Source organism: Cupressus sempervirens, chromosome 2 (assembly GCF_028749045.1).
Source record: "Cupressus sempervirens isolate cs-2001-9-10 chromosome 2, ASM2874904v1, whole genome shotgun sequence".
Lineage (NCBI taxonomy): Eukaryota > Viridiplantae > Streptophyta > Pinopsida > Cupressales > Cupressaceae > Cupressus > Cupressus sempervirens.
In genome coordinates this window covers 698,330,906-698,357,392 of record NC_143119.1, presented here as the reverse complement: position 1 = coordinate 698,357,392, position 26,487 = coordinate 698,330,906, and the positions used below count along the sequence as shown (strand labels likewise).

Genomic DNA, 26,487 nt, shown 5'->3' with positions numbered 1-26,487 from the left:
CCTTAAAAATAATCATCTTTTCTACCGTGGGTGGAGCCTGGGAAATCTTACTATCTACTGCGTCGTTGTTTGGTTGATCATGATCTGTTCCTGTTGCCATCTTACGGATCATGGGTACTACTTTAGATGCAAGGTAGATCCAACAGTTGTATAAAGATGGCTGTTGATCAAGGCATTGGATACTAGAATATACTAATGACAATATGTAGGTCAGGCGTTTGGCCTAAGGAATTTGCATCTAGGAATAAGAAATTTAGACCGATGGCAGGTGCAAAATTAGAACCCAATGCGAGGTTCTTAGCCCTTTCTGTGCTCTAGAATATCTTGATACTTCCTAATTTGAAGTTGGTTGGCTTATTGAAAAAATTATTTACTTCTGGATTTTGAGCAATTAGCGTATAAGAAAGAAGCAAGCAATTTTATGAATGTCTCCACAGAGGAAAAAGAATAAAAGTAGTGAAATGTTCAGGAGGTAAAATTGTAGACAATCGGGCCAAGAGCAAAGTAAGACTTCGTTAGCATTTTTTTGCCATAGGAAAGAGGAAACTAGCTATTGCATTTTTGTGTGCAATAGGCAAAGATCAATTAGAGAAGATTTTGGCGTATTGTTTGTTTTATGTGTAGACTATATGTTGTTTATGCATACAAGGGTTGTAATGTAGAAGTGATAGTTTTATATTAACTATGCATTTGCTTATAGAGAGATTGATAAGAAAATATAGATAGATGCAAGACAAGACTATTATAGAAAGAGATAAGGAGACATTGATTGAATGAGTGTGTGTGTGAGAGAGAGAGGCGAGGGCTCAAGGGAAAGATAGATGTCTATATATAGAAGGAGATAAAGAGGGATTGGAAAATGATTGGGAGGTAAATAGAGATATTGTAACGCCCCGCCAAGGGGTCCAAAAGAATTAACCTAAAGTTTTAACTAAGTTTGCCAAACTTTTTTTTTTTAAAGAATAACATACACATCAATCATAAAGTAGTGGAAGCAACAACATACAATCACACAGAAGCAAACATAAAAGATTACATTCCTTAAGGATTCCAAGACGTTCAATCACATTTAAATTTAATTAATATTATATCATAGGAGAACAATGCAAAGGTAACATTTAGAGGGCTAGAAAGTACAAAATTAATACTAGGAATACTAGAGTGACAGGACCAAATCCAATATCTGATTTACTATAGAGAGACTGGAGAGAAGCTGGCATAATAAGCCCAGTGAAAAATCAAGGACACTGTGGATCTTGCTGGACATTCAGGTTTGCACAATTTTACATTTCTAATTTTTCCTCTAATGAAACCCATTAAGGATAATTTTTCTATGAATACATGAAGAGACTTCTGACTGAGGATAATTTGAACTCTCCGGTGGATGGGCAAGCTTTAATGGGCAACCTTTAAGGTGTTTCTCCTAATATTACTTAGATGCAAGCGTTTGTATGAATTATTATTCATAAAACATGGATCCATGAAGTTGACTCAAAATTTTATAAGGTTCAATTCTTATAACAATATTATAATAATTGAATTTTTGATTAAGAGAGGGGTTGTTTAATCACAAGGTTGACTTCGAACTGTTTGTCAATCTCTTAAGTCAGCCTCATTTTGGTTGTTTTTAAAATAAAAAATAATATCGCAATAAATTTGATCTATTCTTATATAAATGTTAATGTTACAGCACCACTGGAGCTCTTGAGGTTGCCTATAAACAGGCTACAGGAAAGTCCGTGAACCTGTCTGAACAATAGTTAATTTACTGTGTTGGAAACTTCAACAACTTTGGTTGCAATGGTGGCTTTCTGTCCCAAGCATTTGAGTATATTAAATACAATGGTGGGCTAGATACTGAAGAGGCTTATCCTTACACGGCTGAAGATGGCCTCTGTAAATATGATGTCAAAAGTGTTGGTGCAAAGCTTCAGATTATGTGAACATTACTGAGGTAATTATCCATTATCATCTTAATTACAACCAAAACTTATATTCTGGAATCGTTGTCTTAGAATACAATACTGATACCAAAAAGTCATATGCAGTTTTATCTAAAAACTCAAAATTAGGATATAAGTCAATTAATGGATTTGTGCTCGTTTACAGGGAGATGAAGAAGAACTTAAATAGGCTGTAGGTGTAATTTGTCCTGTTAGTGTGGCAATCCAAGGAACTCAAGAAATTGCATTTTACAATTGAGGGGTCTACACAAGTACACACTGCGCTCAAGGACCCATGGTACGTATAGAGCACACTATTGTTAGTTTGCAAGCAATTATAATTTAGTGAAGCTGTATATGAACTAGATTGTGTGATGGGTTTTTAATTATCTATAGAGTGCTTTTTGAAATAAGAAAATGATTGATCTCGTACTGATGGTTATGGTTTGGAATTGTCTCACATTCTGATCTAGGGACAGTTTCATCGAATTCAGAGACTCTGAAAATCTTTTATCTTTGATCAGTTTTAATTATTAAGCTTGAATAGACAAGATTTTGAATTTGAGTAATGTGTTTAGAAAAATATGAATTATTTAAATATACAATTTATAGAAATAGATAAAAGTAAAAAAATTAAGAGTTTTTTTTATCAATTTTGTTTTTCTACAATTTATAATGATTATTTTTACTGTCTATAAACTTGATTGTACGTATTCTTTTGTATTGACACTTTTAATCATATTCATGATCTAACATCAGATTTTGTAGATATCACGAATAGAAAACTTGATATAATTCTTAAGATTAATACAAGAAAGAACACAATACAAGAAATATGAAGAAATTTTATTGAATAAAGAGAAAAAAATAAAAGATAAAGATAAAAGAATTTCAGCTCAAAGGAGTTGACTAGGAAGGAAACTTGTTTGTGGTTGTAGGACATAAACCATGTTGTACTACAATATGACATTAATTGCTAAGTATTTTTACTATATATGCTCTTGTTGCACAGAGATTTCTTGATTATACATTTCTCCTCATTCAACATTTTAAATGATTTACTGGGAGATCTACTTGGACATCGTTTGGGAATAAATAGTAAAGAGTGATGTGAATTTGGCATGATTTTTGAGAGTTGAACTATCTTTACATTGTTGTTTCTGGCATTGCCTCTTACTATGCAAGTTTTTGGATGCAGTTATATTACCTATTGAGAATAATGTTCCTATCAACCTATCGTAGTGGTGAGATGCCTTGTAAGTACTATTAAAATAAGGGACTCTATCAATGGCTAGTGCTTGGCTGCAAAGGTTGTGTCATTTATTTGAGAAGATAGATAGAATATCGGTAATTTAACCCAATTGTTGTTCTTCCTATTTTGCAGGATGCATAATCCTTTATCCAACATGACATGAATGGTAATTTGAAGGCTTTGTTAAAAAAAAACTATCCAATTCGCAAAACGGTTGTAAGGAGTACAATCAGTAAAGAGCTGATTTGGTGATTTCTTTATCTCATGGTGAGTTCTTTACCCTTGGCAACTTGTGTTAATTTTTGCATCAAATGTTTATGATTTAACAAACCCCTGCACATGTATTATCTCTTTTATCAGACCTAGTTATTTCCTATAATGTCCCATCCATATCTCCTTTTACTTATGTATGGCCCTTAATTCCTCTAATCCATGAATACTACAACAAATATCCTTTTATTTAAAAAAAATTCTGGGTCATGTTTAAACATTGCATTTTAATCTTTGATTTTTTAATAAAGTTTTCTATTTTAATCAAATATTGTACAAACTTTTCTAATATAGTCTACCTATTAGTATCATTCAATTGAACAAATACAAACTTATAATGTAATGTTTAAACAAATCCAAAATTTATGAAGATAATATTATATGTTCAAATGTTGATTAATTCACCCGTGATATTAGTTATAAATTGTTGGTTGTTTGATTTTGTTTGAAGTATCAACACAAAGAAATAGGAGTGTTGACATCCTCTGCACCTGTCTCATACTTTGGCCATATAAAATCTCTAGACATCTTTGCAGAGATTCTTTGTAGTCTTTGAAGTAAGTCTTCCAACATTTCTTTCAGCAAAGTCTATTCTTTTGTCATATATTTCTATTTAGATAGAATACTTAAATTTTGACCAAGGATTTTCTCGTAACATGGGAGACATTCATTTCTAGAGGAGATATGTGATAAATATTCCTCGTGTCATTTCAACCAAGGATTTTCTCATAACATGGGAGACATTCATTTCTAAAGGAGATATGTGATAAATATTCCTCATGTCATTCCCAATCAAAGAGAAAAAGCACTGACCCAAGCTTGTTATGATGTATCTAGGAAAAATATAGTGTCTAGTCTCACAATTCTTCCATCACACCCCGTTAAAAAAATCAACTAGCTTTCAAGGTTATTGCAAGCTGTAGTGGCTAGGAATGTCTCCTCTTCTAGCCCAATAAAGTGCCTACCCAACAATAACTTAAATAACTAAATGCTCTCTTGGGGTTGTTTGCAGTTTGGTAGATTCATGGGAAGTGAGCTCTCCAACATAAAGACTTCCATACACTGGACCACATAATATCTTCTCAAGACTATTGCTCACGTAAGCACCATATTTGTTGAGGTATAAACTGTGTTAATGCTTTCACTCATAAATTACTATCTTTGTCTCAAGTGGGTTTATACATTATTGAGGGTTGTATGAACTTATGCAGGTCAGAGATCCTTACAATGACCACAAATGCTGGTAGAGGCTAGAGGATATGGACACTGTCAGATCTTATAAAATGAATGGCTAAAATCTAGGCTTAGATGTTGCATCCCTTGTGTTCTATAGAACACATCCTTCCTTTTCTAGGAGGCTCCTTCATGCTTCCATCATGGTAAATTTTAGTAGCTTCATGAATTCAATCTTACTAAATTCTATGTTTTGTTGGGTACCTCATCAACCTCCTTATTTTAGATTTTTTATTTCACTGATAAACTCAGAGGACCTTATAGTAACTTGCTTAAGTCTGCAGTCTATCCATTCTATTGCTCTTCTTTTGGGTTAGAAGTAAATGTAAATAAATGTGGTATGCTTTCAGATTATACTATAGCAAAAATTTAGTTGAATTGATTTTCTTGGGTATTCTCTTAGGATGAATTGTTGTGGGTTGCTAAGTGGATATATAAAGTAATAAAAAGTACCAAATATTTGATCTACATATGACTACAATTTTAGAGTTCATTAATTGTTTTGCTCCCTTCTTGTGTCTCTTATTTGCAAAAGCTTAGACTTAATTTTTCTTTTTAAAATGGCGCTAGCTCAATGGACAAGCACCTGCATTACGAGCAGGGGATGGTGGTTCAATTCCATTGTACCTTAACATGAATTAATTAATTATATTGTAGTTTATAATAAATAATATGATTGCTTTAATTTATTAATTTGTTCTATCTTCTATCTAATAATCTTAAGAAAGACAATAAGTGAAATTAAAGACATAAATATATCTATAAAGACAAATTAAAGTTGTCTCTAAGAGACAATAATAGTGTTGTTCCTTATTGTCTTTAGAAGACAATAATTTACGACAATAGTTTAAGACACTCACTTAAAGACAATATGTAAGACAATACCCAACTTTTTTTTTGTCTTGAATTATGACAATTCACTTAAAAATTGTCTCTAATATTGTCTTAAAACCCCCCTTCATGTTGTAGTGCGTCAGCCCTCATTCCTCTATAAAAGCTTATTCTTCATGTGCCCGAGCCTTGAAAGAGAATGTTAGTAAAAGACATTGCCTGTGTAATCGTTGTTGAGAGTAATTCCACTGGAGGTCAGCGGACAAAGCAAGTTGCAGCGACTTATCTTTACATCATGCTTGTGCAGAAAGCCAGTATCGAGCATACATTTTCTCAGTGATGTAAGACCACTATGACCTCTTTTATGTAACATATCATTGGTATTCGTTATGGATGTCCGAGGAGAAAGAGAAATCCCCATCCTTATTCCACTAAAGTTAGCATTCGATGCAAATGATCAGTATGTAATAGTTTACTAGCCCGGTCACTACAATCTCATGGATAGAAAGAATTCATGATGCATGATAATTATCCAAGAGTTAGTGGACACATATTTGAGGGTGATGATGAATGGTTCAATAGAATGCCAATGTCGTCATGGCTATCTTCTCTGCATGAGATGCTCGAATCATCTCACTAAGTGTCCTCCTATTATATTTTAGAGCATTGAAATATGGAGAAGGATTGGGCTCTTTGAAGCCATCAATCATAGATATGCACTTAATGGAGAACACTGTATGAGGCACTTTAGGGAATCCATGTCATACATAATTCATGAAACATGCAATCCTTTTCACAACAAAATATTTTCTCTAGAAATCGGTGCTAATATCAACCAGTTTGAGAACGAGAAGGTTTTGGGTATGGACCGCGAAGTCATACTAAACAACAAGAGCATTGGTTAATAAACGGAGTCTTATGCTCAAAGAACATGGAATGCATTTGAGGTGGCACTCCCTGACATATGTCATTAGATGTTGCTATCTAATATTCAATTGGGAATTGAGGATTACAACTATAGGAGATTAGAAATATTAAAAGGAAAAAGGAAAGTCATAAGGTTTTTCAAGATTCAGTTAGGGAAATTGAAAAGTTTTCATGGGAAATGAGAAGATAATAAAGAGGCTAGCAAATGACAAAGAGGGGGGGTTCCACTGCTATTCTTTCCCAGAGATTGCAAACTATGTGCTACAACAGGGGAGAATATTTTCCAGATTTGTTTCATTTCTTGTGAGAAAGAGAGAGGGCAGAGTTTATTTTCTGAATTGTGTACTAGAGATAGGAGAAATTTTGATTTGTTAATGTAATGTTAAAGAAAAGAGTTTTAGTTTTCCTTTTAGGTAGTGATTTTTTATTGTAAAGGTGTAAGAGGACCTTTTTTGTCTTTTACATTCAAAGAAGGGAGACTAGAGGATAATTGTATCAAAACTTTAATTATGATGCATTTTCCTTCCACTGATCACAATCTTTGTGTTGTTTTCAGTTTTCTCTGAAATACATTTCATTGTCACTGTTTTCGAATTATGCTATCACTTCAAGATATCTTCTAAAGTTCTGATTCCTTGTTTCCTCAAAAGGATGAAAAAAAAAACCTTCTTTGATCTTGTTTGCTTTGTAATGCAACATTTGGGCAAGTGAACTTTGTGCCATCCACTATTCTTTGTTGTTCTTTTCTTTTCAATTTCTTAGTTTCCGCATCTACTTTGTGTTTATGGGTAGATGTTTGTAATCCTTTCGTGCTTTCTGGTTAAACGCATCCATATTCAAATTCATTGTAAATCATATATAGGGAGCTGTACCTAGATAAATTCAGAGGGCACTTACACTCTTTCAAAAGTAAAGTGACCCAACTGTTAGTGTTGATTAGTCTTCTTACTTGGGCATTTGGAGTTATATTTGCATGTATTTTCTTTGAGGACAATTTGTTCACTAACACTAGTAATAACCCGTCCTAAGCAATTTTCGAGCAAGTGCAAGGCCATTAGAATGTGCCCCACAAATACCGTTGTGGACTTTAGTGAGTGCCTTTTCGAACTCTTCTAGCTCTAAACACCTAAGCAATGTTCTATCTAGACTCTTCCTATAGAAGTCACCAAAGACCAAAGTGTAATGTGAAGCATTATGGAGGAGTTGGCATTTTTGGTTGCGCATGAGGGTTTCTCGAATAACTTGATCACACAGGTAAGAGAAGATAGTCACATAGCAAGAGGAATCATGACCTACAACAATGCAAATCACTTGGTGATCTGAGAAATCATAGGCGGGATGGCGTAGTTCTTCCACTAGGAACTCAAATCGTGATTCATGTTCTTGTAGTTGGAGGATAGATGCTAGAGTGGCCATAGCATTGGCAGCCTTGTTTTCTGCTCTAGGAATTTGTTGGGATGTCACAAAAGTGAAATAGTTCCTTAGGGCATCTATCAACTTCTTGTAAGGGATCATTGTTTACTTGGTTTATAACCAGTTGAGAATCTCCATAGATGTGCAATTCAATTATTCTCCATTCAAGAGCCATTTTAATCCCATTTGTGAGTGCCTCATATTCTACAATGTTGTTTGTACAAGGGAATAAGAGTTTGTAGGATTTTGGGATTGTATATCTATGAGGGGAAACAAACAAGACACCTACTCTAGCTCCATTCTGTGTAAGAGAACCATCAAAGAAAAATTTCCAAGTTCTCTCAATGATGTACATAATTGAGTGTTTGGAAATTCAATTTGCATGGGTGTTGTATCCTCTAGTGGAAAATCAACCAATTGGACAGCTATGGCCTGGCCCTTGATGGCTTTACATTTGACATACTAAATGTCAAATTCTAAAAGAATCATCGTCCATTTAGCTAGACAACCAGTAAGCAAAGCTTTGCTTAATAGATATTTCAAGGGATCAATTTTAGCAATCAAGTGAATTGTATGTGCCAACATGTAATGTCAGAGTTTTTGAGAAGTGAAGACCACCACAAGACATGCTTTCTTTGTATTGGTGTAGTTCATTTCATGAGCAACCAAAATTTGATTGATATAATATATAACCCGTTCTTTACCTATTTTATCACTTTGGGCTAATAGTGCTCCTAAAGAAGAACATATAGCTAAGATATACAAGATCAAAGGCTTGCTTGGAATGGGTGGCATTAAAACTAGAGGTTTTTCCAAGTATCCTTTGATTTGGTCTAGACTTTGTTGGCAGTCGTCATTCCGAATATGAGTAGAAAATTCTTGTTAAAAGCTTGAGCTTTATCAGCCAACTAAGAAATGAATCTTCTTATGGATTGTAGACGTCCTTGTAGACTTCTAAGTTGACTAATATTTATTGGAGGAGGCATTTCCATGATATCTTGGACCTTTTTAAGGTCAACCTCAATACCTTTTTTTAAGATGATGTAGCCTAGCAATTTTCCAAAAGTGACACCAAAGGCACACTTTTTTGGGTTTAGCCTAAGTTGAAATTGTTCCATACGGTCCAATATCAAATTAAGGTCTTCGAGATGTGTGTCTCATTTTCTAGATTTTTCCAGTGTGTCATCAACATAGTCTTCCATATTTTTATGCATCATATCGTGGAAGATGGTGGTAATTGCTCTTTGATAGGTAGCACTAGCATTTTTGAGCCCAAAAGACATGACATTCCAATAGAAAGTTTGACCAGGAGACAACTTAAGAATTTTACCGGTAGTCTTTAAATCTCCCTGCAGGTGGTCAATAGTCCTCTGTGCTAGAAGTTTAGTGTTTGTGTCTAGTTCTGAATCACTAATCTTATCAACCATATTTTCTAGTTGCTCAATAATAGGTTTATCCTCATTAGGTGCTAGAAGGCTGAATGCATTAAGAAATATTTCTTTGATGTCATATAGAACTTGTCTTTGCTTATGCTTCCTTCTAAGTAACTCTTGGCGCTTCTTTCTTGCTAGAGCTTCTTGTAATATGCTAATTTCCTCTATGGTGATTGCTGCAAGATCAACTTTGGAAGTTCAATCACCTCATCTAATTTGACATCTCCATAAGATGTGTCTTCTCCAACCTTATATGTATCAGAACTAGGCCTTGATGATTGCAACGGTGTAGCATCTACACTCAGCCTATAAAGAGTTTGAATAGGAATAAGAGATGCAGAGATTAGTAGGGTAATCAATGTCTGAATTGCTATTTGTTCCTCTGGTTTTGTAGTCAAAACTAACTCTTTAGTCCTTTCTTTCTCCTTCTCTATTTTGTCTTCTTGTTAACCTTGTACCTGTGAGTTAGGTGCGGGACTACCTTCCTAACCTATATGGACTTGTGTGCCATCCTACTCAATTGTCAATATTGCTTGCACTGAAGCATTTGTCACTGATATGTTGACATTTTATGTCACTATGTCCTTTCTTTGATATACCATAATGGGCATTGAAACATGAGTGTCAGTGGTGACATCCTGTAGTGCTTCTGGACTTTTTGTCTATGTAGATGTAAGGGGTACGCTTGATGTGTCAGTGTTTTATTTCTCCCCTACTGATACTTTGTCAATCTCATTTATACTGACTAATACATGATTAGTGCATAATTTTGCAGCTAAAGTAGAATCATGTACCATCTTTTCAAATCATCCTCTATCAAAGGATTGATGTTCTGCACTTATTTATCCAATAATATTATCTTTATGCCTCTACACAAATCAAATGCTACTTAAATGTAGAAAATAGGAAAAAGTCTCCAATTGGTTGATTAGATAAATATTTTGTATATATCAATTAAATTAAAAATTGAAAGACAATGATTTTATAGTTTATAATTTAAAATTTATTTAAATACAAAATATTTATCTAATTAGATAAATTCTATAGAATATGTACCAATCAAAAACTTTATACTATATAAACTATACCATAAAATATTTTCAACAATAGTACCTTTTTCACACATAAAAGAAGAGGATAAGACTTTAATTGGAATTCTACATAGACATGATAATGATCTCTAATAAAAACATATTTTATATTTAATAGTTAAATCAAAATCAAAATATAATTTAGCCTGTTGGTGAAGGAGGTTTGAACTTGCAATATTCATGTTTATAACACTATGATGGATAGAATAGAGAAAAAACATATTTTTAAAGATTTAATTTATGGAAACTTTGCCTGTTGTCTAATTTGACTTTTTAATTTTATTTTTCATTTCAATTATTTTATTCAACTATTATAGTAGCTTCAATTTGTAAAATAAAATCTAGTTGTTTTATCACCATTAAAATACTTATAAAGTAGGTGGAATAAAAAATATTTAAAATTTGAAATATTTTTCAATTAAACTTAATTGTTAATAATTGATTTTTTAATGTTTAACTATAATTTTTTTTAGTTAAAATATAGCAATATCATAATAATAAGTTTATTTAGTTATATAGAATTTTTAAAAATAATTTTGTATTAAAATAAATTTAATAAATTTATTTTCATTAAAATAATATATGTATTTTTTATTTTATTTTACAATTGTTAAAGTTTAAAAATCTTGTGGTCATTGTATAGTGAAGTATAGATTATTTTAAAAAATTAATATGTTGATAAAAAAAAAATTTAAAGTTTTGTAAATAAATAAATAATTAAATTATTTTATCACCTCTTTCAAACAGATTTTTCAAGTTGATTTTTTATTTAGTCTTTGATCTTGTATCTAATATTTCCGAAGTAACTCTTTATCAATATGTTGTAAGCTTAATGAACATTATTTATTTTTGTTTAAATTAGGATTTGTGACCCTTTTTCTTCATTCTAGAAAACGAATCATTCCTATCTGCTTTTCGTTCTTTTAATTTTATTACGCCGAGAGGCGTTCTATACAATGGCAGCACAAATGCCCAGCACGGGAATATGCCAAGATCCTGTCAATAAAAAAGAATTGGGAGCAGTTACAAACTTCCAAATTAAATATTAAAAAAGAATTTCTGAAATAATAGCTGGCCGAAATAATAGGAAGCTAAATGGAGGCCGAAATAATAGGCTTGAAAAAGTAGGGCCCGAAAAAGTAAGACCCGAAAAAGTAGGGCCCGAAAAAATAGGGGCGATTTTTTTTTTTGTTAAATATAATTTTGCATGCACATTCATGCTTTTTTTTTTGCGGGGAGTGGGGGAATTTGAAACAAATTCGTGGAATGTGAAGAGACATCTGTTGGGGGATATGAGGAGCCTCTCAGAAGTTATAAAACCAAGGCTCCTCATTTCATTTTCATTTTATGTTTTTGCAGGAAGGAAGAGGTGGAGGTTATTGGAGGATTAGATTGGAGTTTTTGAATAGGAGTAAATTGAAGTTTTGGAGTAACATTTTTGCAGGTGAGATTTTTATTTTTTATTTACATTTTCATTTAGATTTAGATGTAGAAGTAAATTGAAATTCAAAATTAGTTATAATATTCTACTTTGATTTATATTTCAATTTTAATTAATTTCATTTAGATTTAGAATTTTGTTCATATGACCGAAATTGAGGCCACTGGAGGACCTGTGCAGAGTTTTTCGTGGAGATAAGCATGTGGGTACTGAATCAAGGCACATTAGGCCTCTTGGAGATGTAATTGCGGTGACTTCCATGGCTTTTTGAATCGAATAGGGCAATCTAAACAATCTCAGATCTGAAATTCTTTTTTTCCTTTTCAGCCGAAGACAGAACAAAGATTGCTTGCAAGAAATTTTGCAGAGTTTAAGATTTGATTGCTTATGGCCGACTATTCTTGGTAACTGATATTTCTATTGTATATTCTCGTGCCCAGCACAGGAAGTTTTAATCTATACAATTTATTTTGTGCATTTAGTGCACAAACTAAAGAATGCATATGCAATCAATTTTTTTTTATCAATCTTTATGATAGCTTTTTTTTTTAAATAGAAAATAGAAATTATTCTTTTATGTATGTAGAAAAAAATTAGAAAGATTTTATGTATGTAAAAAATTAAAAGAATTCTATATACATCTAGATTTATTGAAAAGAATTCTATTTACATCTAGATATTTTGATTGAAATAACCATAATGTAAAAACAAAATATAAAATAGAAATGTTAATATATGTATGTAGAAAAAATTAGAAAGCTTGCATGCATCTAAAAAAATTCTATTTACATCTAGATTTTTTTAGAATGGAAAAAAATGGATAATAGAAATATCAGTTGCATGTTTGTAGAAATAAATTAGAAAAACATGTATCTAGAAATTAAAAAGATTCTATATGTGTCTAATTTTTAGATTTTATTTTATTCTAAACTAATTATTGATGGATATATATTTTAAAAATATTTATGTAGTTTAAAGTTTAGATTTTAAATAATTTGTATGCAAATAGGAAAAAGAATAAATATTTTATATATATATATATATATATATATATATATATGTAGATTAATTTCTATTTTTAAAATTTACAATTAAATGAGTACTTTATTCATTTAAAGTAAACAAGTTTTTAAGTAATATATTTTTATTTTAGAAATATATTAATCATAATGTTCATTTATTATTACTTATTTAATATACTTACTCTCAAATCTAAGACAATAGAAATGATATTTTATTAACTTTGAAATAGGGAAGTGTTAAGCAAGTTCGTTTACAAAAATACCAAAAATATATTTGGTCTTTGATCAAATTGGAGTTAATATTAGAAATATAAATATGATCATTAACAATTAAGCTAAATTCAGTTCAAAACAATAATGTTATTTAAATTTAAATAATTTTTTTTGAAAAGAATTATATTTACATCTACATATTTTGATTGAAATAACCATAATGTAAAAACAAAATATAAATAGAAATGTTAATATATGTATGTAGAAAAAATTAGAAAGATTGCATGCATCTAAAAAAATTCTATTTACATCTAGATTTTTTTAGAATGGAAAAAAATGGATAATAGAAATATCAGTTGCATGTTTGTAGAAATAAATTAGAAAAACATGTATATAGAAATTAAAAAGATTCTATATGTGTCTAATTTTTAAATTTTACTTTATTCTAAACTATTTATTGATGGATATATATTTTAAAAATATTTATGTAGTTTAAAGTTTAGATTTTTAATTAATTTGTATGCAAATAGGAAAAAGAATAAATATTTTATATATATGTAGATTAATTTCTATTTTTAAAATTTACAAGTAAATGAGTACTTTATTCATTTAAAGTAAACAAGTTTTTAAGTAATATATTTTTATTTTAGAAATATATTAATCATAATGTTCATTTATTATGACTTATTTAATATACTTACTCTCAAATCTAAGACAATAGAAATGATATTTTATTAACTTTGAAATAGGGAAGTGTTAAGCAAGTTCGTTTACAAAAATACAAAAAAAAAAATTTGGTCTTTGATCAAATTAGAGTTAATATTAGAAATATAAATATGATCATTAACAATTAAGCTAAATTCAATTCAAAACAATAATATTATTTAAATTTAAATAAAATAAGCCATGTTTACTTTGAAACATCAAACAACTAATTAACTAATACAATAATTAAAATAAATGAATCTATTATGACATAGAAAAATATTTTCGAAGTATAATTTCTTTGTTTTTGAATCAATATGAGTTTTTTTTTCTACTTGAAAAGATAAACCATCCTAATTGTCATCCTTAGTTAACCCTAACAACAACCCCTACCTTAGCCCTAGCCCCAACAATGATGTACAATATAACTATAATCCAACATTAAACTATAATTATAGCACTAAAACATATCCCTATTGATATAATGAAAATCTCAGTCCAAACCATAATCTAAACCAAAAACCTACACACTAATATTGGTTATAGTCCTAACCCTAAAATCTAACCCTTAACCATAATGTAAAAAAAAACTCCAAAATATTGATCAAAATCCTAAACCTACCTATATGGATAACCATGATATTAAACTCTAAATCCAGTCCCAAGATCCTAACCATGGTGTAAACCTATAACCGAACTCTTAAAAAATTTACTAATCCCTGATCCTAATCACATTCCCAACTTTAAACTTGAACCATAAACCATAGTTGTAACCATAATCATAAACTTACACAAAACCCTAACCCTAAAGGTACAATCATAAAATTAATCATAGCTTAGACCCTAATCCTAGCACAAACCACAATCATGACCAAATATAAATCTTCACCTTACCCCTAATCATAATTTCAATGTTAACCCTAACATTAGTTTCAATCCTACCATGATATGAACCCTAATATAGAATTCACCTTGATCCTTACCCTAATCTTAAGTCTAATTAAACCCTGACTAAAACCTAATCTAAATGATATATCTAACTATAATCCTAACTGTAATTATCATACAACCCAATGCTAACCCTCATGTATATTTAATCCCTAATCTTAACTCTAAATATTCTATAAACTCTAGAATTGACCTTGATTCTAACCATAACCCTAAAATCTAAATTGTAACCATAGCACAAAAGGTGGGGACCCCTGCTACATGGCACAATTCTGGGTCTTGGAGCCTTGCGAAAGCACTACAGAGTGAGGAAATTTCATAAAGGTGACATGTAGTAGCATGATGCAATTTTGGGCTTTAGAGCATTGCAGAAACAATGCAGCTTAAGGAGGCGCTAGAATGGAGACTCATGGAAAGAAGAGGAAAGACATTCATGTCGCTGGCAAAAAACTATGAAAACAGATAACATGATGTCTTAACCTCCCACAAAAAATGCAAGGTTGATCCCAAGGGGGAATTTGGTTTCCCCAAAAATGAATGATGGTCATCGATGAAGGTCTTCCTCTCGAAATAGACGGCATAGATGCATCGTGAATCCTCACCAATGAAGGATTAAGTCGCAACCGTCGATGTAGATTCTCCCCTCAAAAAGGATGACTGAGATGCAACGAGGAAACTCCTCCCAATGAAGGATTAAGTCACATTCGTCGATCAAGATTGGCTTTATTTCCAATGGATGACTAAGATGTAGTGAAGAGATTCCTCCCAACAAACGAAGCAGATAGCACAAAAGGTGTGAACCCCCTCCATGTGGCACAATTTTGGGTCTTAAAGACTCATGAAAGCATTGTGGAGTGAGGAAATGTTGGAAAGGCAATGCGTGGTAGCATGATGCAATTTTGGGCTTCAGAGAATTGAAGAAACAATGTAGCATGACGATGCATCAGAATGGAGATGCATGGCAGCATCTTGTGCAATTCTAGGCTTTAGAGTGTTTTGAAGACACTAGCATATAAAGAAACGTTAGAATGGGAATGCATGGCAACATCTTGCACTTTTGGGAAGATGGGAAGATAGCTCGCGAAGAAATAAGAGTTATCGAATCTCGCAGCATGAATCAACCCGACCAAGAAAAAATGATCCAGCGTGCTCAATGAAGAAATCGAGCCAACACAAAATGTTAGCCGCCAACTTTAGTGATGTTAACCCTCTGCAAAGAACCTATCCCATTTAAGGTCTCTCAGATCAAACATCAGTGATGGGTTGAATAGGGGGGAAAAATAGCACACAATGCCCTCCTAAATGAAATTCTAAATGTAACACTAATAACCACAGTCCTACTTCTTTCCCTAACCTTATCCATGAGCGTGGGAATATACATATTATTATATAGGGCACCTTATATAATAATAAATATAATCTAAAATCCCAACCCTTACTCCCCTCCTAACTATAATTGTGACCATAAGAAAACTTCTAAATATAACCCTTCCTCTAACTCTAACCCTAACCCTAACCCTAAGTATAATTGTAACCCTATCCCTACCACTAACTGTAACCCTGAATCTAACTCTACCATAATTGGACTTTAACCCTAACTATAACTATAACCCTAAACCTAACTCTAACCTTAACCGTAACCATAATCGTAACCCAAAACCTAACCCTAATCGTAGCTAGGATTCTAATACTCTGTCTACCCCTAACTCAAACTATAGCCCTAACTATACCTCAAACTCTAATCGTAACTCATATTCTAACCCTAAACCTAACCCTAACCTTGACCCTAACCCTAAGCCTAAGCCTAAGCCTAACCCTTTGTCTACCCCTATCTCTAACCCTAACCCTAACCCTAATCCTACCCCTAACTCTAACCCTAAATCTAACTCTTTCTGTAAATCTAACTCTACCATAATTAGACTCTAACCCTAACCCTAACTTTAATCCTGACTGAAACCCTAACTCTAACCTTAACCCTGACTCAATCCCCTTACCCTAACCTTAACATTGATATAACTCTCTCTATATATAACCCTAACTCTAAATATAAACCTAACCCTAACCCTAACCCTAACCCTAAATCTAACTCTAACCCTAACTGTAAGCGTAGCCCTACCCCTACCCATAACTCTAACTATAAATCTAACTCTACCATAATTGGATTTTAATTTTAACCCTAACCCTAACTCTAACCCTAACCTTGACTCAAAACTCTAACCCTAACCCTAACTCTAACATTAACCCAACTGTAAAATTAACTCTATTGGTAACTCAAACCCTAAAACTAACCCTAATTCTAACCCTAACTCTAACTCTAGCTCTAGCTCTAACCCTAACTCTAACCATAACTCAAACTCAAACCCTAAACCTAATCCTAATCCTAACCCAAATTATAATGCTCTGTCTACCCCTAACTCAAACTATAACCCTAACCCTAACTCAAACTCTAACCCTAACTCATACTCTAACCCTAAACCTGACCCTAGCGCTAACCCTAACCTAGAACCTTACCCTAACCCTAACCCTAACCCTATCTATAACCCTAATCCTAACCCTAACTTTAATCCTAATCTTAACCCTAATTCTAATCCTATCTATAACCCTAATCCTAACCCTAACTCTAACCATAAATCTAACTCTACCATAATTAGAATCTAACCCTAACCCTAACCTTAACCCTAGCTCAAACCCTTACCCTAACTTTGTCCCTAACCATATATCTATGTATGACTATAACATTTTACATTACAATATCCCAAAAATAAAATATATATTTTTATCTAAATTAAACTCCTTATATTAAATTTAAAATAATATTTGACTCAAACCTTAACCGTAACCCTAACCTTAACCATGAGCATTACTCTAACCCTAACCTTAACCATAAACATAACTCTACACCTAACTCTAACCCTAATTCTAACTCTACCATAATTGGACTCTAATCCTATCCCTAACCCTAACTATAAGCATAACTCTAACCCTAGCCTTAACCATGAGCATAACTCTAACGTTAGCCTTACTATAACCCTAACACTAACCCTAATCATAACCATAACCATAACTCTAACCCTAACCTTAACCATGACCATAACATTAACCCTAACCTTAACCATAAACATAACTCTAATCTAAACCATAACCATAACTCTAACAATAACCATAACCATAACTCTATCCCTAACCTTAACCATAGCTCAAACCCTAACCCTAACTCCAACCCTAACTCTAATGCTAACCCTAACCCTAATTCTATCCCTAAGGTTAACATTAACTATAATGGTAACTTTGTCCCTAACCATATATCTATGTATGACTATAACATTTTACATTACAATATCCCAAAAATAAAAAATATATTTTTAATCTATATTAAACTCCTTATATTAAATTTTTAAAAATATTTTGAAGCATAATTTTATACTAACTTCATACAACTCTAATTAAAAATTAATTAACAATTTTATAGTAACCTTATCAAAATAAAAAATAAAAAGTAAATATTTTTCCTATTGCGCCGCGACTGCCACTAGCTATATATACCTCTATATATATTACGCCGAGAGTAATCGTTCTCGAGGCGCCTATTTTTATTTTCATTAATCCCAACTTTGATTAAAATAACTTTGGGATTAAATAAAAATAGGCGCCTCGAGAACGATTACTCTCGGCGTAATATATATAGAGGTATATATAGCTAGTTATTATTAAATTAAAAAACTATCTTGTCACGTGTACTATTGGTAACTGAAGAGACATTTCTAGAGAGAATTTGACATATAATGACTTTTGGTTGAATAGTGACCGGGCGGAAGTCATCCTGCAGGTGCACGACATTGCGGAGGGTTAGGGTTTCCGCTAATCACGGAATTGTTTGTTTGAAAATAAGAAATCCGATCACAAATTTAACGGTAATAGCCGTAGATCTCTCTTCCAGAATTTTTTTCATATAATCAAGCTTTATGGAAACTTATTATATTATATTATATAAATAATGAAATGAGAACGAAACTGGGACCCACAACAACACAATTAGGAATAAGCAGTTAATAATGTTTACAAGGTTCGATATATTTTGTCATCAGCGATGCGACATGGTCACAATAATACAGTTGATGTGACAATTTTTATTATTAAATGCAGAGAATATGAGTGGAGGGGAATATTACTGTTTTTGTCCATGGATAAAATGTCAGCATTAGTAGGCATCTTCTATTTGCTACTATTTGTAGGTGGAAGATTCTCTACAAACGTAAAAAAGAAAAAGAAAGGAGATGTTCGTTGATAAGATCTTTTTTAACGCAATATAATTTAATTTTAAATTTTAGTTATTACATTCATTGAGGAAATTAGTTAAGCCCATTTTTTAAAATGTAGTTATAAAATGATTTTAATCATTGAGGAAATTTTGTACTCAAGCATGCTTAAACTAGAGTAGTACTAGGATGGGTGATCTTAGAAATCTAGGCGCTGCATCTTTGTGAGCATCGCCTATATCCAATGAGTTCTAAGTGTTCCATCCATTCTCATTAGAGATGGGCTCGTGTGAATCACTATTCATGAAACATGGGTCAGCATGTCTTTTGATACATGCATAAATAGCTTGTTGAAAGGCCTATATTTCATAGAGTTGATGTCACAATTTTTAGCAACATTAATATATGCCTCAACCATTTTAAAGTCATCCTTCTATTGTGACATCTAATCACTCCATCATTCAGAGTACGTAATTTTATTAGAGATGAAGATTTATTTTCTATTATAGATGGGTTGTTTGATCACATGCATATTTTTCAAATTGTTGTTATCTTTTTTTCTTTCTTTCTTTCTTTCTTAGATACACTCACTTTATTTGTAAATGACATTTATCTTTACCATGACATGTATATGGGTAGGAAAGAAAACCAAATGTTTGAGCACGTTCTAATAGTTATGATAGCATTTGTTGATTTAATGTCTAATATCTGTTAAAAAAATTGCACCAATAATTGTGACTTTAAAGTTGGCACTGTTGATAATGACTACCCATAATTAAATGAAAATCAAACCAAAATTACATTATCATTGTCCAACTCATTCAAGTGCCCATTGAATACCATACTTATCAACTCTATCATCATCATACTCTCTTCAAATCCTCTTCATCAATCAAATGATATAGCACTCTTGTGAGCTAGCATAATGTCTAATCAACTAATACTTGACATCAATGACAACATAACAACCGATATGACACTTTTACACACATTCATAGCATTCTCAGTTACATCATCGGTTGGGGCTAACACAAACTTAGAATAGAGAATAGCTTCAAGGAACCATGAGCTTGAACTAACCCACTTGCAGAAACCTTTTCAGCTATAGACCTAGGTTGGGGATTTTCAAACCTAGACACTACCCTTTCAATTCCTTCATCAATAAGTGTGATATCCCTTAGTTATAGTAAGAAACTCATCAAGGGTGCAATTTTATTTTCTTTAGGCAATTCGAGACGTGGGGTAGCCATACAAATTTGTAGGTCTTAATTTTGTGTCACTAAATGGGCTACAAAGAAGAAACCATACGAGTTTCTAAATTATTGAAGGAGAAATAAAAATAGAGGATTTGGGTAAGAGATACAAACTCACCATGATTGAATTTACGAGAATCTCCTAATACTTCTCCACTTCCTTTTAACTCCAAGAAAATACCGTGAGCCAAATCATGACATTTTATCAAAGAAGGGATTTATGAGAGCTTAGATCTAGACAACATGCTCATTGAATGATAGGGGAAAGTGTTGATTTGACAGGATGTCATAATCTTTAATGAAAGAATTTACCTTCGCATGTACTAAATGTCACTCCACCACCACCTTTTCCAATTATTATTTAATACATGTCCTTTTACCTTTTTCAGAAGGAATTGAATGTTCATGTATGCCACATGTCTATGAGTGGCTAGTTGTAAACTTGTCAACTTTGAAATTTTGAACCATGAAATAATTGACCTTTAGAGGTCAAGTTCCATCCACCAATGATATTGGGACATGGCACTGAAAAGACCTCCCTCATAACAATCATGGCAGAATTTTGTCTTATCAAACGTTGAACCCAAACTAGCATGACATGAGGTGGTAAGTTCAACTTCACTTTAAGAATGCCAAGGTCCACTTAGTGATCACAAAACTGCATGTTCAGATGAACAAAACATGCAAGGATGAAAACATGAACATTGAATCTTGAACCAAGCGGTTCAATAGTTCAAGTTCGACACTTGGGTTCCATGCAAGATAAAAACAAGGCAGAGTACTGCAACATGGAGTAAGTGGCGACCTTGAACATTTGAACCTTGAAACAATAAGGTTCAAGTTCAAGGTTTAGAATTCCATGGAGGGTCTTTTATGTTAAATGAATTTTGAAAAAGGCCAAGGTAAAAAAAAACATGTAACAATACTATATTTACATTACATTTCAAATTAAATATATTTAATCTATTTATTCAAGTTCAATTTTTTTTTTTCACAACTTACTCTTAATAATATTTATGATTTATAATCAAATATTAATTCACCTTGAAATAATTATGTAAAAATGAAAGTCATGAAATGTTGAAGAGCTTTATCATTGTAATTCAAAAAGTACACCGATGCATGCCTAGAAAAGTCATCAATAAAGGTGAGCACACACTTTTTCATTGAAGATGAAGGAGTGGTAAATAGCATGAGGTCACTATGCACGAACTTAAGGGGAGTCAAAGCATGCATACCCATACCATTAGGAAATGAACCCTAGGATATTTTCCAAGGACACAACTTGGACAAGCTCCCTCTAAACAAGAGATCTAGGCATTCCAATCAAATGCATAAAATTAGATAAAAATACATAATCTTTCATAAAGCTCAACATTACTAAATAATTACCTACAAATAAGTCACATGAACTCTAGAGAAAGATCTTTTACGATAGATTTTGATTATTTAATATAAAAATTAAAAAATATTTGAACATATTGCAAAGCTAGAGTTAGTCTTTGATGTATAAATCTTAGTGTTAATTCCGACATTGCAATTATTTGATTACCAACTCAAGCATTGCTATTTTTGGCAAAAGGTAGGGACTTAAGTTGCATCACAAGTCTTGTACATATTTTATAGCACTGAAATATTAAGAAAAAGAAATTTCAAATTCTATTGTGTTTATTAGAATATTAGAATAATATTAAATAGAAATTTCTAATCCTCTTGTTTACATTATAGCACTAGAATAATAATAAATAGAGATTTTTGTATTTCAAATGAAAATAATACTATAGCACTAACTTAATTAAAATTTAATGAAATGAATAAAAAATATTTTAGAAACAAGAAGAATAAAACAAAGAAGCTTGAGTCACTACATTTAACACTAAAAGTTCAAGAGTAAACAAAATTAACGTAGCAAATAGTGGTCACTTGAAACAATAACACCTAGAGCAAGCACTTGGACACAAGCTTTGACGAATTCCAAGCCTCAAGAGTAGTGGCTCTCAAGGTCTTTATCATCATGACATTAGCCTCTGTTAAAATGATTTCTCTTAGCTATATCAGACATTTTGTAATGAAAATTGTTTTTGTTGTCTGTTTATGTTTCAGATAAGCAGTACAACCAGAAGGATGCACTCTAAACTGAGAAAATGTGTCCAAATGCCTTTGTAGTCTAATTTGGGGCTCCTTAATTTTTATTGGATGACTTCAATATCACACACTAAGGCTTGATTCCTACACTAAACGTGTTAAATAGACAAAGTTGAATCATTTTTCCAAGGTATATGATGTTTAAGGGTGGCCATTTTTTATAACACTTGTATGACATTTGGGTTAAAAGTCGAATATGGACCGATTGTGAGTGAATGTCAAGTGTTGCTCTACTAAGTGGCTTTATTCAAACATTTTTTTCATAACTAAACTTTCTTAAATTTTTGCATTCCTATGTATTTATTGCACTATGAAACATTCTATGACTAGGGAGGTTTCCCTTAAAAAATAGCCTATGGGCTAATGAACTATATCATAAACTCTTTTCAACAATAGTATTGTTTTTCACACATTAAAAAAGAGCAAAGACTTTAGTTAGAATTCTATAGAGACACAATAAGTATTTAAGATCTCGAATAAGCCATATTTATATATTTAACAATTAAATTAATAGGCATAATATAATTATATTTCTAATTTTTTAATTTTATTATTACTAAATTAAAAATATTGTCTTGCCACCAGACCTAGAAATTGACGGTCACCCTTGCCTGTCATATGATTTTTTTATAATGGCTAATTTTTTCTTATGCCTTTCATTAGATGTTTTAATAAAAAAATTGATTGTCAATTTCCATTTTAAATTTAAATATTCTATAAATTAGAAAATAATAATATTAATTATTAACATATGCAAAATTATCTATGAATAACTTATAATTATAAATTAGTACTATATACAAAAATATGAAAGAAACAAGTTTCTAAGTTCATGTATGTTACTTTAAGAAATTTTAAAATTTTATATTTTTATAAATAAAATTTAAAATTTAATATATTTTATTTCAATAAGATTGTAAATTAATATAAATATGCATTCACCAAAATAGAAACATAACTAAACAAGAAAAATATAGAAACATTTATCATATAAAATAATATATATTTAAACCTTAAATATATATTATAAATATTATGAAATCATATTTATGTATAATACTAAATATAATACCAAGTTATCTACAAAAAAATATTGATGGTTTAGTAATAAATTTATGTCATATTGACCGTTCGTTAGAAAAATAGCCTATCAAATCATATGGTCTTACAATTTCATCAAATTTCAGGGCTGCTTGCCACTTCTACTTTCGTTAAATGAAAGCATATTTTTCAGGAATATCATTGACAATTTGACATATGATGACTTTTGATTGAATAAAACCCCTTTTTCCCCTTTTATCTTGTTAACTTCGGCAGAAACAGCAAGTAGCATATCTAAACAACGTGGGCAAAATAGAGTTCGATTCTTTTACTTCATTGATTTCATTTGTTCCATTAGCATGTCTTTTCTCTCGATATTATTTTAACTACACTCAACGTAGTTCGATTCTTTATTGATTTTTGATTTCACCATGTCTTTTCTTTCGATTGTTGAATTGCACTCAACGTCTTTACTCCGTATTTATAACACATGTTTTTTTAAAGGTGGAAACTCTACAAAATTATTAGATAAATCCGGATCCATTTGTGGAGAAAGCATGCGACGAATCGGTTCCTTCAATGTTAATGAGGCAGCTGTTTTACGCGTCACATCTGCACGTTGATAATGCATTAAGACGCCACTACCTCTATCGTTTCCTTGGATTTTTCAATTCCTACAACCCCAATATCCCCCCGAAAGACGTCAGCGGCACCGTCCAACTCCCATAGTGGAACCCCTTTCACTTTCATATAAAACAAGGGATGATAGCAACCTCTACCACTTACATACTCCACCTCTCTCCCCACTTCACATGCCACGTCATCGGCTACTCCGTTGGTGCTTCCTTTGCCGCCTCAACTTTCCCTTGCCGACGGTCCCCTGCCTCCCCTGCCACTCATCTTTATAAGAGCGTGCCCCCCTCCATATCTCTCCTGGCAGCACCCAATTTCAACTAGTTTAATTCTCCATTTCTGATAGAAGAGAAGAACCATCAGAGACTGCAATGGCGTCAAAGAAAATGTTTGGATTGAAGCTTCCAATCCCCGCGCAACACCCAAAACCCCCTCTTCCCCTTCCCCTGCCTCTCCCTCTGCCGAAGCCGCCACAGGCACTTTCAGCGCCACAGAGCGTAGAGAAGCTCTCTGATTTGGAAAGAGTGGGAAAGCTCGGACATGGCAGCGGAGGCATTGTTTACAAGGTCTTTCACCCAAAATCCTCCACTAATTATGCCCTCAAAGTCATCCGCATGGATGCCCACGATTCTTCCCTCACTCCCCACATGATAACCAGAGAGATGGACATCCTCACGAAGATCGACTCTCCCTATGTTGTGAAATGTGAGGCTGTGTTCCACGAGGGGGGAAACATGAATTTTGTGCTGGAATACATGGACAGTGGATCCCTTGCTGAGCTGTTGAAGCAGAGGACACGGATCACCGAGTCCTGCCTCGCAAAGGTCGCAAGACAAGTGTTGGAGGGATTGAGATACCTTCACAGCCACAGGATTGTTCATAGAGACATCAAGCCCGCCAATCTCTTGATCAGCAAGAATTACCAGCGAATCAAAATTGCAGATTTTGGGGTGAGTAGGATCGTATCACACGCCGTAGATTCCTGCTGCAATTCATATGTGGGAACGTGTGCTTACATGAGCCCAGAGAGATTCGATCCGCAGAGCTATGGGGGGAAATACAATGGGTATGCAGGGGATATCTGGAGTTTGGGATTGACATTGCTGGAATGTTATGTGGGTCATTTCCCCTTTGTAGCGGCCGGAGAACAAGCGGATTGGGCAGCACTGATGTGTGCCATTTGTTTTGGAGATCCGCCCTCTGCGCCTGCGAGTGCATCTGCAGAGTTCCAGAGTTTCATCAGATGTTGTCTTGAGAAGGACGCGGGAAAGAGGTGGACTGCCTCGCAGCTCTTGAAGCATCCATTCGTCAGCAGAAGTACTTCGCAGTTACAGCAGCCCTGCAATGTGAAAGTGCCCTTCCAGTCCTTCAACATCTCACAGAATGTGTGAATTCTGCATGAATTTCAGGGAAATTGGATTGATTAAGCTCTGACCCACCATTGCCATTTTTCCTCACAAGAAAGGGTGAAATGAGGAAGCAGAGGCTGAACCGTGCAAGTGATTGGGTAGAAGCTTCGGCATTGCCGAGGGTTAGGGCTTCCGCTCATCACGGATTTTGGCGGGTAGAAATTGTGCAGTCAAGAGTCACGACCGCCGGTCAAGTCAATATTGTACAATTCACTTTTATTTTTTAAATGTGAAAAAATATATATATATATTAAAGATTAATGCACATATTTGTGATAATGATGGAAACTAAATGATAGATGGATGTCGGCATCTCGATCATCCACCCACGACGAGGTTATTGTAAAAGGAACTGCTAACTTTGACGTCACGTGTGACGATTTAACACGTATAAGAAATGTGGAGACAAATTTAGCCGTGTGGTATGTGGGAACATTCGTATTTCAATAAGATGACGCCTACCTTTAAGTTCAATTTTTTTTGTCACTGATCCAAGAGGGAAAAATGCACCTTCTCATAATGAGAAGTATACGCATATAAAGAAAAAGAACAATAGTCAGTTTTAGTCCCTTCCTTTCGGGTAATTATTTTGGAATGTATGTATATAAGGTAAGTGACTAAAATAGTGCGAAATGAATAATAAAGATATATGAATAATTTAGTAAAATAAATAATACTAGGTAACATGAAAATTATAAAGTTTTAAGTTTAATATTTATTTGGAATATAATACGTTTTAATTGCTTTTTTTTTGATAAATAGTTCTTTTCTATTAATTAAATAATATACTTAATTATAATTCAAATTTATATATATTAAAACTTATTGATATACATTACTCTAAAATTAGTGATAAAAAAGAGAAAAGTGAAAAAAGTTATTCTTACTTTTAGAGATACACTTATCTTTACATTATAACTTTGTTTTAGATGTTTTTAAAAATATGAACTATATTTTTAATATATTCTTGTTAGGATTTTTTAGCACTTCATGTTTTTGATTAAGTAAAACAAGTTTTAACGAGTGCC

At 32.6% G+C, this 26,487-nt stretch overlaps 2 pseudogenes across 1 annotated transcript; both read left to right on the top strand.

The window, feature by feature from the left end:
- The first annotated feature begins 261 nt into the window (after positions 1–261).
- On the top strand, positions 262–2,202 carry LOC149575300 (thiol protease aleurain-like; annotated as a pseudogene).
- Positions 2,203–23,485: 21,283 nt separating this feature from the next.
- On the top strand, positions 23,486–25,724 carry LOC149575299 (mitogen-activated protein kinase kinase 9 pseudogene; annotated as a pseudogene). The gene has a single exon (XR_016360148.1). The product of XR_016360148.1 is annotated as a mitogen-activated protein kinase kinase 9 pseudogene (transcript).
- The last annotated feature ends 763 nt before the right edge of the window (positions 25,725–26,487 follow it).